The 10376-nt window shown below is 47.2% G+C and overlaps 1 non-coding gene across 1 annotated transcript; it reads right to left on the bottom strand.

The window, feature by feature from the left end:
- Positions 1 to 706: 706 nt before the first annotated feature.
- Positions 707 to 865, bottom strand: LOC128121124 (U1 spliceosomal RNA). Its single transcript, XR_008222073.1, has one exon. It is a non-coding gene; the product is annotated as a U1 spliceosomal RNA (small nuclear RNA).
- Between the last annotated feature and the right edge of the window lie 9511 nt (positions 866 to 10376).

Below are 10376 nucleotides of genomic sequence, written 5' to 3'. Positions count from 1 at the left end.
AGCCCTCTTTTCATATTTTTAATTTTTCAGATAGTCTTAAGTTGCTGGCATTGGCCTCACTCTGTGGCCTGGCCGGCCTGAGCTTTACAGTCTTCCGGCCTCAGTCTCCCAAGTCGCTGTGATGAAAGGCCCAAGGCTCGACTTGGTATGCAGGTTAAAGTCTGGTCGGCATAATTTTCGCTTTTTCCTATTCCCATCTCTTGTCCGCTGCTGCATGTAGGGAGCTCAGGGCTTGAGCTTAGAGCTATCCCAGGTCTGGGGATGTAGAGGGGGACCCTGGAGAGATACTATGATTGGAAGATGCAGGGGTTTTCTTAGAAACAGGTGGAGGGTGCTTGCCAAATGAAGGATAAAAAGGCATTAATTAGGCATCAAGAAAAAAAGTATGTGCCTGGGACCTATTCGACAGCTTGTCCCTAGGGGTGAACTCAATTGTGATCAACCCCTGCAAGTCAAAAGCAATTTAAAATCATTTGTCTACTTTATTTATCATAATTTTAATTTTATTAATTATTATTATTGGGTTTTTCTTTTTTGTTTGTTTGTTTTTCAAGACAAGGTTTCTCTGTGAAACAGCCCTGGCTGTCCTGGAACTTGCTCTGTAGACCAAACTAACCTCGAATTCAGACATCCTTCTGCTTCTGCCTCCCGAATTCTGGGGTTAAAGGCATGTACCACCATTGCCCAACTTAATTTTATTTTTAATGGGGAAAAACACCAAGTCTCCCACAACCACTAATTCTGCAGTCCAGTTTCTCAAATTTGGGGAAATTTCAAAGGTCAGAACATCTGTAGTGCAATGGAGGAAACTCTTCCTGAGAAAGCCACATTCTTGATTGTGGTATGTCCCCTACCGGGTAAATTGTGATTTTTTTGCTTTTTCAGGCAAGGTCTTGCTATGCAGACCCAGCTGGCCTTAAACACACAACAATTCTCCTGGTTTAGCTTTCCTAGTTGCCAGGATTACAGGTGTGAGCCACCACACCCAGTTTTATTTTAACTATTTTTTTAAAAAACATTCATTTATTTTGTGTGGATGGAAGGGCGTATACACATGTGTCACAGCATGCATGTGGAGGTCAGGGGACACTTTCATGAGTCTGTTCTTTCCTATTTTGTGGGTCCCTGGGATCCACCTCACGTAGTGAGGCTTGGCAGCAGGTGCCTTTACCTGCTCAGCCATTTTGCCTCTATTTTCCTATTTTATTATTATTTTTTCTTACTTTAGACAGATCGACCATGCCACCTGATTATAGTTTACTTTTTAGAGCTGTGGTCTTACTATGTCACCTGGTCTGGCCTTGAACTCTGGGCTAAAGTAATTTTCCCCTCTCAGCCTCCAGATCTTTGCCGCTCTCCTGGACTTCAACTTTATATTTTTTTCAGTGGATATATGTATATAAATTAATTTGGAGGCGTGATAAGGATGTAGCCCAGGCTTGCCTCAAAATCAGAATCCTCCCACTACTGCCTGTGAGAGTACACACCTTTAATCCCAGGGAGGCAGAGGCCTGGGTTTCTGTGAGTTCCAGGCCAGCCAGGGTTACATAATGAGTCTCAATCTTGACAAACAAAAAACCCAAAAACTTCAGGAGGCAGAGGCAGGTGGATCTGTGAGTTTGAGGCCAATTCTAGGCCAGCTAAAGTTACAAGGTAAGATCCTGTCTCAAACAAACAGCAGAATCCTCCTGCCTCAGCCTCCCGGGTGCTAGGATTATAGGCAGGCTACCGCCCTATACAGCTTTGATTTCTTGTTTTATTTTTGTGACACTGGGAGTCGAACCCAGGACCTTGTGTTGACTTTGGTTTTAGTGCATCTTGGCACAAACATCAAAGGATAAATTCTTCAGCTAAATACATCAGAGACGATGCTCAATCCATTTCTTTTTATGGGAAGCAGGCAAGGAACCTTGTTTAGGCAGAGCAGCTATGTGAGCCAAGATGGAGGAGGACATTCAGGTGGGCCTGTAGAGATGCTCAGTTAATGAAGCCCAGGTCCCTGGAGATGAGCCTAGAAGGCTGGTGAGGTGGGCCAGGCAGAAGCCTGAGGGTGTCAGGGTGAAGTGTTGGACTTGGTGAGTGAAAACATCGAAGAGCTGACATCGATAGATGATGTCATCAGCGTTGGTTGGGAAGAGGGAATGGATGTGGATTAGCGCCAGGTGTCTACTCTGCCAGTCCTGGCAGGAATAGTTAAGGGCTGGTGCTTCCGAGGAATAGGGCCCTGTCCTTGGGGCCCTGGCCTTAGAAGCTTTTTAGCCACAGCTGTGTTTGCTGGTTGTCCCTGACAGGACTGCAGAAAAAAAAGCTGGAGATTTGTGAGGCTGGGGTGGTGACACACTCTTGAAATCCCAGGACTTGGGAGACTGAGGCAGGAGGGTCATGGGTTTGAAACCAGCCTTGATTACGTAGCCGGTCTCATAAAATAAACAAGAGAAGTTGTTGAGATGACTCAGCAGATAAAAGTGTCTGCCTCAAAGTCTAAGGCTCCGAGTTCAATCCCTGGAGTCCACATAAAGGTGGGCGAAAGGCTACAGTAATTCAGAGCGCTTACTGCTCTTCCAGAGGACCCGGGTTCAATTCCTAGCACCCATATTGGGTGGCTCCTAAACCACCTGTAATTCTAGCTACAGAGAATTTGGCTTCCTCAAACACTCATTTGCACATGGTATACACTAACACACATATACATACACATAAATAAAACTTTAAAAATAAATAAAGAGCAGGAGAGATGGCTCAGTAGTTAGAACATTTGACATTCTTACAGAGGACCTGGGTTCGGTTCCCAGCACCCACATGGCAGCTCACAACCATCTGTAACTCCAGTTCCAGCCTGTATGTACGAGATACACATAAACTTATGTAGGCACATGTACACACCCATAGATCAAAAATAAATAGGGCTGGAGAGATGGCTCGGTGGTTAAAGAGCAATTGTTGCTATTGCAGAGGACCCAGCTTCTATTCCCAGCATCCATGTGGAGGCTTACAACTGTCTGTAACTCCAGTCTCAAGGGATCCAGTGCCTTCTTCTCACCTCCAAAGGCACCAGGCACGAATGTGATTTGTAGACAGATATGCAAGCAAAGCATTCATACACGTAAAGGAAAAAAATTAAATTATTTATTCTAACAAAATGAATAAAGTATTACCAAATTTTTTTAAAGGTAGGGGCTTAGGTTGCCACTCAATGGTAGAGCTCTTGCCTAGCCTTCCCCAGTGAAGGGCTGGAGGCATGGCTCAGTGAGAGAGTACTTGCTTAGCATGTGCAGTGCCCTGGGCTCCATCCCCACACTACCATTAATAAACAGATAAATAAATAAACAGATAAATAAATAAATAATACAAAAGTGAAAAAAGTTAGCTCTTATCTAAGTCATCACATTGAAATATGAAAAATGAATTTTGATTTCCCCAACCTCGATGCTGTGATCTAAGCCTAGGGCAATGCTTGCTATGTGCTGGGTGTTTCTAGAACACCTCCAGAGTGCATCAGAATGGAGGTTCATGGTGCTTCATTGCTAAAACGATTCCATCTAGTGAGTAATGAAAAAAAAAGCATTTGTTAGATCTCTGAGTTCAAGGCCAGCCTGGTCTACAGAGTTCCAGGACAGCCAGGGCTACACAGAGAACCCCTGTCTCAAAAAACCAAAACAAACAAAAAAAAAAGAAAGAAAGAAAGAAAGAAAGAAAGAAAGAAAGAAAGAAAGAAAGAAAGAAAGAAACAAAAAGAGTTGGTGTGACCAACTCTTCATATTCTAAGGAAAGTTATTTTGTGGGCTGGCATGATGGCTCAGTTGCCACCAAGTCTGATAACCTGAGTTCAATCCTCGGGACTCACAAGGTGGAAGAAAAGAACCTACTCACACAACGGTGTCCTCTGACCGCCACATTCCCCAACGGGCACGTGTGCACCTACACATGTTCACACAAATACATAATCATCTTATAATTTGTGTTTGTTGTTCAAAACAGGGTCTCACTGTTGTAGCTCTGGCTATCCTAGCACTCCCAGAGATCCACCTGCCTCTGCCTCCCAAGTGTGCGCCACCAGGCCTGGCTTCTGCGTTTGTGGGGATTGTCCTCAATTTTCCAGGCATGCACAGCAAGCATCTTCGCCCACTGAGCCATCTCCCTTGCCCTGAATGTTGATTCCCACCGCCTTTGTTTCTTTCTTTCTATTGAGAGAAGGTCTCACTAGGTAGCTGAGGATAACCTTGATCTCACCATGCAGCCCAGGCTGCCGCTCCATCACCAATGTCTGATGTTCAGCTGTCCGGACCCATTCAGGCTTTTCTGCAACCTGAGCCTGGAAGAGAGAGCTGGGAGAGGAAGGAGGGGCCACCTGGCCTCCTAGCTCCTCCTCTTCCTCGGTGCCCTTCCTCTGGGGCAGCTCATAGAGCCACGGACCACCTCCACTCTCCCTTTGCCTCTCTCGGCCCCAAAGGTCAGGTGGGGACAGGCTGGGGCCACCAGCAGCTCCATGGCCAGGGACATTGCCTCTTCTCTCCTTCCAGCTACGGAAAGAAAAGAAGAAAAGTCTGTGTTGATCTGCATTTGGGGGGCCCTTCCCCCTCCTAAACTCAGAGGCAGTGATTGGAACTTGGATTATCTGGAGACGAAGGGACAGAAAGAACCCAGAACATCCCCACAGGTATGAATCCTTCAGTTTTGCTGGTGTGTGTGTGTGTGTGTGTGTGTGTGTGTGTGTGTGTGTGTGTGTGTATTTGTTCTCTGTGTGTAATAACAGTTTCCTTTTAAGACCTCCAAAGCCCCTTCTTTATAAAATAAAGAACTCTTAATATTACATTATTTATGTGTGTACAGGCACACACACACACACACACACACACACACACACACACACACACACGGGACAGTAACAGGGTATTCTCTCTTTCCAACATGCTGGTCCTGGGAATTGAACTCAGGTCATCAGATTTGGCAGCAATCCCCTTTACCTGCTGAGCCAACTCACCAACTGCTTCCTGAGACCCTTCTAACTGCTTCATTCTATGACTCCACAATTTCATTCAGTCATTCGACAAACATTTCCTGAACACCCTGTGCCATGTATAACTATTGAATGAGATCTGGCTCTTATCTCGGAGGGTCTACAGATGGGGGCATTCATGGCAAGAGCTAGCACGTTAGAGCAGGCCAGACACTGGGGAAACCTTTTATCAACATTAGCCTGTTTAATATGGCACCAAGTATAAGGGCTAGAATATGAGACCATTTTGCAAATAAGAACAACTCGGCTTCACAGCTTCTAATCACCTGCCCCACTGGGGCTGAGAGGAAACCTGAGAACATTCAAGAACCCTGGGTCAGTAGTTAAGAGCACTTGTTGCTCTTGCAGAGGACCAGGGTTCGATTCCCTGCACCCATGTGGTAATTCAAAGCTGTTATATCTAATCCCAAGGGATCCAATGCCCTCTTCTGGCCTCTTCAGATAACCAGGTACCTATGTGGTGCCCGTATATTCCTGCAGGCAAAACACCCATACCCATAAAACAAGAAAATATTTAAAAGAACCCTGGAAGGCAGACATGGTGTGGCTCGTGCCTATAATCCCAGCATTTAGGGGTGAAAACGGAGAGTGAAGAGTTTAAGGTCACCTTTGGCTTCACAGGAGTTCGAAAACCTCTCTCAAAAGCAAACAAACGGCCATGGCCACTTAGGACAGGGACAAAGAGGTCTTTCCACTGCTGTCCCCTGAGAATGGGACAGGAACGGATTCTGGGAGTCAGTTTGGAGCTGAAGGCTGTGAGGCTGAGGCTGGATTCCCTGGGCACGCCATGATCTAGAGAGTCAGGCTGTCTGGGGTTTGAAGTTCCTGCCGGCTTTCATGGGGGAGAGTGGCTTTCTCTCTGGCTCCCGGCTGCAGCAGCAGGGATACCATAATAAGGGCAGCTGAGGATTTCTGGCAGGGGCTTCGAAAGATATCAGTCCCTCAGGTAGGGGAGTGAACTGGCCCGGGGTGAGGGAAGGGCCCCCTTAGAAGTGGGTGGCCTGGGAGCCATGGGAAGGCCCGGGAAACTATGTATCCCCACCAGGAAACATTGGCTTGTAGCTGCCATCCTTCTTACAGTTCTCAGTTCCCGTGTCCCAGCTGTCCCCAGTCAGGGCAAAAGGAAGACAAAAGGTGATTATTCTGCAGGGGGCTATCCTGGGCTTCCATGAATGGTGTGTTGAAAGCCTCATGTCCACATCCAGATCTGTTTTCACCTCTCCGCCCAAATGCACTGACTGCATGCCAGGGTGGAGTCCAAAGCCAGGGAGAGAGGCTCCAGGGAGGGGCACCATGCCCCTGGGCACCTCAGACTCCGAGGATCCCACACAGGACCATTTTCTCCTCTACGGATTGCTGCCATGCCCATCCCCAAAGTGGCTGGGAATCAGGTGTGTGCGTCTCTCCTCCAGTCCACGAAAGCCCGGTCCTGCCCCTTCGACACTCTACTATTTTCTGCATCTGTACTTTCTCTCTCCCCTCAACCCCCAACTCTTATGATCTGGTGTCCTGAGAGCCCCGTCAGCCTCTGAAACAGCCTCCATCTGCCCCCAGCCCAAACTCAACACCCAGATTCACACTCCTGTTGAAGGAGATGGGACAGTCAGGGTGCCACTAACTATGTAAAATTTCATTGAGAATCACAGGTAGAATTGCTTATTTCTTTGTTTGTTTTTAGTCAGGCCCTGGCTGGCCTGGAACTCTCTTTTAGACCAGGCTACCCACAAACTCATAGAGGTCTGCCTGTCTATCAGAATTTTTTCTTTAAGATTTATTTATTTTTATGTGGTATATTGCCTGCATGTATGTCTGTGTGAGGGTGCCAGATCCCTTGGGAATGGAGTTACAGACAGTTGTGAGCTGCCATGTGGGTACTGGGAATTGAACCCAGGTCATCTGGAAGAGCAGCCAGTGCTCTTAACCGCTGAGCCATCTCTCCAGCCCTCCTCTGGGAATTTTGTTTTTGTTTTTTTTTTTGAGAGGGATGGGAACTGAGCCTGGGTCTCATTCTCTGTAGCTCAAGCTGGCCTGGTACTCACCAGGTAGCCAGGCTTTGCCTCAAACTTGTGGCAATTCTCCTGCCTCAGAAGTAACTAACCATAACCAAATTTTTGTTTTGTTTGATTTTTGAGACAGAGTCTCATTTTAGCCCAGGCTGACTTCAATCTTGCTATGCAGCTGAGGGTGACCTTGAACTCTTTTAAAAAAATATTTATTTATTGAATGTGCATGAGTGCTTTGCTTACATGCGTGTATGTGCACCATGTGTGTGGCTGGTACCTACGGTGGTCAGAAGAGGGTATTGGGTCCTCTGGAACTGGAATTAGGGGTAGTTGTGAGTCACCATGTAAGTCCTGGGAATGTACCTGGGTCCTTCTGGAAGAGCAGCAAGTTTGTGTGGTCTTACCTGCTCAGGTAGCTCTCTAGCCTGACCTGAACTCTTGATCTTCCCGGTTTCAGCTTTTGTGTGCGTGTGTGTGTGTGCACGCGTGCGCGTGCGCATGTGCGTGTGCATGTGCGTGTGTGTGTTTGCAGTCGTACACACACATAAAGTGCATGGGAGGTTAGAGGTTGATGTCAAATGTTCTCCTCACTCACTGCACCTTACTTCTTGAGAGAGGATTGCACTCAGGAGGCCTCCAGAACACAGGTCTCTGTGAGATCAAGCCTGGCATGGTCCACATAGCCAGTTCTAGGACAGGCAGAGCTAGCTGTATAGTAAAACTCTGTCTTAAAAAAAAGGGGGGGGGGCTGGAGAGGTGGCTCAGAGGTTAAGAGCACTGACTGCTCTTCCAGAGGTCCTGAGTTCAATTCCCAGCAACCACATGGTGCCTCACAACTATCTGTAATGAGATCTGGCACCCTCTTCTGGCCCACAGTCATACATGCTGTATACATAATAAATAAATAAATCTTTAAAAAAAAAAAAAAAAAGCCAGGCGGTAGTGGCGCACGCCTTTAATCCCAGCACTCGGGAGGCAGAGCCAGGCGGATCTCTGAGTTCGAGGTCAGCCTGGTCTACAGAGTGAGTTTCAGGATAGCCAGGACTACACAGAGAAACCCTGTTTCGAAAAACCAAAGTAATAATAATGTAATTAAATAGAGAAATACAATTTAAGTATATATCTACAGTCCCCTAAATTAACAAGTACCAACCACACTTTGGGCTATGAAGGCCTGGAGGATAAACTCTGAGCCACTGGGTCTGCCTTGGTTGGAACCCACCATCCTGCCGATCCCATATGCCATCCTTTGCCTTCACACAGCCTCAGCTACAGCCAAATGCAGCTCCTCATTAATTCCCATGCTCACTCCATCTTTTTTTTTCCCCCTTTCCTCTTTTGTGGTATTGAAAATGGACCTAGGGCCTTTATGAGTTCAGCAACCACTGAGTCACACCCCCAGCTCCTCAATAAGGGATGCTGGGTATGCTCTCAACTGCTGAACCGTTCCTCTGGATTCTCAATGGCGGGGTCTAGGCAAGCATTCTACCGAGCCGTGTCCTGGCCCACGGTCATCTTTCTCATCTCCGAGCGGTCGCACCTGTCTTTCCCTCCACTAGGAATGTCACCCCCATGTGGATATGTCCTTCTCCTCCCCCTGCAGCTGGCCCCTGCAGCTGGAAGGAAACGGTGGGGATCTTGAGTTCCAGATGTTCCAGCTGTGACTTCTCCTCGGATTCCTGATGGGACCCTCTGAAAAGCCATCCACTGGCTGGATGCACAAGGAAGCAGAGATGCAAATTGGTGCCCCGCCCGACGAGTGGAGTGGGGGATGGAGGCCTGGGGATGGGGGTGCTGCCCCTCTGCCCCTCCCCCCAGCCCTGTCCTTCCTTCTTCTCTTCCCACTGGGTGAGTGTTCCCAGCCAGCCCCTGCTACCCACAGCTCTCAGTTTCCCCGGCTGTCCAACACTGTGGTGGGAGACCAGGCATGGCGGTACATGTTTGTAATACCAGCACTTGGAAAGCAGAAGCAGAAGAGTCAGAAAATCAAAGACATCCTCAGCTACACATCAAGTTCCAGGCCAGCCTGGGCTACATGAGACCCTGTCTCAAAAAAACAACAAAAACAAGTCAGACAGTGATGGCCCAAGCCTTTAAACCCCAGCACTCAGGAGGCTGAGGCGGGCAGATCTCTGAGTTTGAGGCCAGCCTGGGCTACAGCCAGGACTACACAGAGAAACCCTGTCTACAAACAAACAAAAAAACTGGCCTTTAATCCCAGCACTCGGAAGGCAGAGGCAGGTGGATCTCTGTGAGTTCTAGGCTAACCTGGTCTACAAAGTGAGTTCCAGGACAGCCAGGACTGCTACAAAGAGAAACCTTGTCTCAGAAAGCAAACAAACAAAACAGGACAGCCGAGATGACTCATCCGGTAAGGAAGCTTGTCATCAAGCCTGGGGACCTGAGTTAGATTCCTATAACCTATATGTTGGAAAGAGAGAACTGACTCCCCAAAGTTGTCCTATGTACATATGTACATGACATGTGAATGTGTGTGTGCGCACACACACATAGAGTATATATATATGTGTATGTGTGTGTGTGTGTGTGTGTATATATATATTCAAAGAGAAGAAGCATGAGGAATGTTGACACCTAGGAGATAGAATCAAAGCCATCCTTATCTACATAACAAATTCCAGGTGAACCTGGACTATGTGACTCTACCTCAAGAAGTCATTAAAAAGGGACTGGAAAATATGGCTCACTGGTTAAGAGCACTAGCTGCTCCTCCAGCGGGCCCAGGTTCAATTCCCAGCATCCTCATAGTGACTCACAACCACCTGTAACTTCAGTTCTAGAGGAATCTGATGCCCTCTTCTGGCCTCTGGTGGTACTGCATGTAGTGCACAGAACATGTAGGGAAAACACCCACACAATAAAATAAATTTTAAAACGATACTAGTGAGATGACTTGGCAGATAAAAGCACTCGCTGCAACCACCTGAGTTCAATTCACAAGGCCCATATGGTAGAGGGAGAGATCCAACTCCTACAAATTGTCCTTTGACCGCCACACACATACATACACACATATAAATGGTAGCTCATGCCTTTAATCCCAGCACTCGGGAGGCAGAGGCAGGTGGATCTCTGTGAGTTCAAGGACAGCCTGGTCTACAAAGTGAGTACAAAGCTGTTATACAGAGAAACCCTGTCTCGAAAAACCAAAACAAGAAAAAAAAAGGAAAAGAAAAAAATAATAATATAAACTAGCTCTTAAAAAGAAAAAAGATACTGAAACGTGATTTGTAGGGAGAAGCCTCAAGCATTAAGACTCCTGCAGGTAGCCGAGTGTGCTTGTGAGGTTTTGCTATGGAGTACACAATGGGTCCAGAACAGATCTGCAGTGGCCT

The sequence above is a fragment of the Peromyscus californicus genome, unplaced genomic scaffold (genome assembly GCF_007827085.1).
Source record: "Peromyscus californicus insignis strain IS unplaced genomic scaffold, ASM782708v3 Scaffold_2__1_contigs__length_46816999, whole genome shotgun sequence".
In the NCBI taxonomy this organism is placed as follows: Eukaryota; Metazoa; Chordata; class Mammalia; order Rodentia; family Cricetidae; genus Peromyscus; species Peromyscus californicus.
Note: the sequence above shows the minus strand (reverse complement) of the source record. Positions and strands in the feature narration are given on the sequence as shown.